This window comes from Oncorhynchus gorbuscha, linkage group LG02 (genome assembly GCF_021184085.1).
Source record: "Oncorhynchus gorbuscha isolate QuinsamMale2020 ecotype Even-year linkage group LG02, OgorEven_v1.0, whole genome shotgun sequence".
Taxonomy (NCBI): domain Eukaryota; kingdom Metazoa; phylum Chordata; class Actinopteri; order Salmoniformes; family Salmonidae; genus Oncorhynchus; species Oncorhynchus gorbuscha.
In genome coordinates, this window is record NC_060174.1 from 106,710,081 (window position 1) to 106,714,288 (window position 4,208).

The window sequence follows — 4,208 nt, forward strand, 5'->3', positions numbered from 1 at the left end:
CGGAACTAGAAGCACAAGCATTTCGCTACACTCACATTAACATCTGGTAACCATGTGTATGTGACAAATACAATTTGATTTGGTTTGATTTGATTTGGTGTGTGGGCTGTGCTTTGGCAAAGTGGGTGGGGTTATATCCTGCCTGTTTGGCCCTGTCCGGGGGTATAATCGGATGGGGCCAGTGTCTCCTGGCCCCTCCTGTCTCAGCCTCCAGTACTTATGCTGCAGTAGTTTGTGTGTCGGGGGGCTAGGGGCTAGGGTCAGTTTTATCTGGAGTATTTCTCCTGTCTCATCCGGTGTCCTGTGTGAATTTAAGTATGCTCTCTCTTATTCTCTCTTTCTCTCTTTCTTTCTTTCTTTCTCTCTCTCGGAGGACCTGAGCCCTAGGACCATGCCTCAGGACTACCTGGCATGATGACTCCTTGTTGTCCCCAGTCCACCTGGCCATGCTGCTGCTCCAGTTTCAACTGTTCTGTCTGCGGCTATGGAACCCTGACCTGTTCACCGGACGTGCTACCTGTCCCAGACCTGCTGTTTCCAACTCTATAGAGACAGCAGGAGCAGTAGAGATACTCTCAATGATCGGCTATGAAAAGCCAACTGACATTTACTCTTGAGGTGCTGACTTGTTGCACCCTCGACAACTACTGTGATTATTATTATTTGACCATGCTGGTCATTTATGAACATTTGAACATTTTGGCCATGTTCTGTTATAATCTCCACCCAGCACAGCCAGAAGAGGACTGGCCACCCCTCATAGCCTGGTTCCTCTCTAGGTTTCCTGCTAGGTTTTGGCCTTTCTAGGGAGTTTTTCCTAGCCACCGTGCTTCTACACCTGCATTGCTTGCTGTTTGGGGTTTTAGGCTGGGTTTCTGTATAGCACTTTGAGATATCAGCTGATGTAAGAAGGGCTGTAGAAATACATTTGATTTGATTTGATTTGGTGGTGTATTTGGAGGCAATTTTGTAAATGGCATCGCCGAAGTTGAGGATCTGTTTGGATCGGTAGGATAGTCAGTTATATGAGGTTGTTTGCCAGGGTGAGTGAAGGAGGCTTTGTTGTGAAATAGGAAGCCGATTCTAGATTTAATTTTGGATTGGAGATGTTTAATATGAGTCTGGAAGGGGAGTTTACAGTCTAGCTAGACACCTAGGTATTTGTAATTGTCCACATATTCTAAGGCAGAAGCAACCAGAGTAGTGATGCTAGTCGGGCGGGCAGGTGTGGGCAGTGATTGGTTGAAAAGCATGCATTTAGTTTTACTAGTGTTTAAGAGCAGTTGGAGGCCACAGAAGCAGTGTTGTGGCATTGAAGCTCGTTTGGAGGTTTTTTAAAAACAGTGTCCAAAGAAGGGCCAGATGTATACAGAACGGTGTCATCTGCGTAGAGGTGGAGCAGCGAATCACCCGCAGCAAGAGCGACATCATTGATATATACAGAGAAAAGAGTTGGCCCGAGAATTGAACCCTGTGGTACCCCCATAGAGACTGCCAGAGGTCCGGACAACAGGCCCTTTGATTTGACACACTGAACTCTATCTGAGAAGTAGTTGGTGAACCAGGCGAGGCAGTCATTTGAGAAACCAAGGCTGTTGAGTCTGCCGATAAGAATACGTTGATTGACAGAGTTGAAAGCCTTGGCCAGGTCGATGAAGACGGCTGCACAGTACTGTCTTTTATTGATGGCGGTTATGATATCGTTTAGGACCTTGACCGTGGCTGAGGTGCACCCGTGACCAGCTCGGAAACTGGATTGCACAGCGGAGAAGGTACGGTGGGATTCGAAATGGTCAGTGAACTGTTTGTTAACTTGGCTTTCGAAGACTTTAGAAAGGCAGGGCAGGATGGATTTAGGTCTATAACAGTTTGGGTCTAGAGTCCCTTCCCCCCTTGAAGAGGGGGAGGACCGCGGCAGCTTTCCAATCTTTAGGGATCTCAGACGATACGAAAGAGAGGTTGAACAGACTGGTAATAGGGGTTTCAACAATGGCGGTGGGTAATTTTAGAAAAGAGACGGTCCAGATCGTCTAGCCCAGCTGATTTGTACGGGTCCAGGATTTGTAGCTCTTTCAGAACATCTGCTATCGTGATTTGGGTGAAGGAGAAGCTGTGGAGGCTTGGGCAAGTAGCTGTGGAGGTGCGGAGCTTATGGCCAGGGTTGGGGTACTCAGGAGGAAAGCATGACCAGCCGTAGAGAAATGCTTATTAAAATTCTTGATTATCGTGGATTTATCGGTGGTGACAGTGTTTCCTAGCCTCAGTGCAGTGGGCAGCTGGGAGGAGGTGCTCTTGATCTCCATGGACTTTACAGTGTCCCAAAACTTTTGGAGTTAGAGCTACATGATGCAAATTTCTGTTGGGAAAAGCTAGCCTTACTTTCCTAATTGATAGGTTGTATTGGTTCCTGACTTCCCTGAAAAGTTGCATATCGCGGGGACTATTCTATGCTAGTGCAGAACGCCACAGAATATGTTTGTGCTGGTCGAGGGCAGTCAGGTCTGGAGTGAAGCAAGGGCTATATCTGTTCTTAGTTCTACAATGTTTTGAAATTGACATTTAAGATGGCGAGGAAACGATGTAGGAATGGGCAGTGAGGGACTCCAACTTCTCCAACTCAATGTAAGAAAACCACACCTGGGCAATGTACATGTTACTAATTCTTCAATGTCAACAGTTGTCCACTGTTGAAAACAGATCTCATTTTCAATCTAAGGTTCTTCAAACTTCAATCTGCTGCTCTAAGTGTCGTCTGACCTCCGTTACATCAGGGCATTTATCACTTTTCTGCACCAATCTCCTGCTCTCTCACTCAACCATCAGGTCCGCAAGGGAATGGCAGTCCTTGTCCACCGTTACTGAATTCAGCATTAGAACGGCATGTAGTTGTATTGTACATACACACTGTGTCCCAGATGAGTGGACACATTTTCTTCGCATGTAGACTGCAGAATTTGGAAAAGCCAATTTGATGTTATGAATATTTATTTTTAAAAGTTGCATGCGTAATAAAAAAAATATCTTGAATATTAAAACATACAATCTACCTGCCGTGAACCGCTCAACATTTCCATTATATTACATTCAGTCATCCAACAGACACTCATCCAGAGCGACCCATAGAAGCAGCCAGGGTCAATGCCCCGCCCAAAGGCACAACAACAGATCTCCCACCAAGTCAAAACAAGGACCCGAACCAGCAACCAATCGGCCACCGGCCACCAGCCCAAGTTCCCAACCCTTCAAGATCCCCTCACAGTTCACCCATAGCTGCCCCTCAACCATCCAACTTGATCTGTACCCGGTAAAGTTTTAAAAAATTCACAGGGTAGCTTTGAATGAAATACCACTCAATGGAGCTGTAGTGGACTTCCACCGTCGTCACTAGGGGTGGCAGCGTAGCCTAGTGGTTAGAGTGTAGGGGCGGTAGGTAACCTAGTGGTTAGAGTGTAGGGGTGGCAGCGTAGCCTAGTGGTTAGAGTGTAGGGGCGGCAGTGTAGCCTAGTGGTTAGAGTGTAGGGGTGGCAGTGTAGCCTAGTGGTTAGAGTGTAGGGGTGGCAGCGTAGCCTAGTGGTTAGAGTGTAGGGGCGGCAGTGTAGCCTAGTGGTTAGAGTGTAGGGGTGGCAGCGTAGCCTAGTGGTCAGAGTGTAGGGGCGGCAGTGTAGCCTAGTGGTTAGAGTGTAGGGGTGGCAGTGTAGCCTAGTGGTTAGAGTGTAGGGGCGGCAGTGTAGCCTAGTGGTTAGAGTGTAGGGGTGGCAGCGTAGCCTAGTGGTCAGAGTGTAGGGGTGGCAGCGTAGCCTAGTGGTTAGAGTGTAGGGGCGGCAGTGTAGCCTAGTGGTTAGAGTGTAGGGGTGGCAGTGTAGCCTAGTGGTTAGAGTGTAGGGGTGGCAGCGTAGCCTAGTGGTCATGAGTGTAGGGGCGGCAGTGTAGCCTAGTGGTTAGAGTGTAGGGGTGGCAGCGTAGCCTAGTGGTTAGAGTGTAGGTGCGGCAGTGTAGCCTAGTGGTTAGAGTGTAGGGGTGGCAGCGTAGCCTAGTGGTCAGAGTGTAGGGGCGGCAGCGTAGCCTAGTGGTTAGAGTGTAGGGGTGGCAGCGTAGCCTAGTGGTTAGAGTGTAGGGGTGGCAGTGTAGCCTAGTGGTTAGAGTGTAGGGGTGGCAGCGTAGCCTAGTGGTTAGAGTGTAGGGGTGGCAGCGTAGCCTAGTGGTCAGAG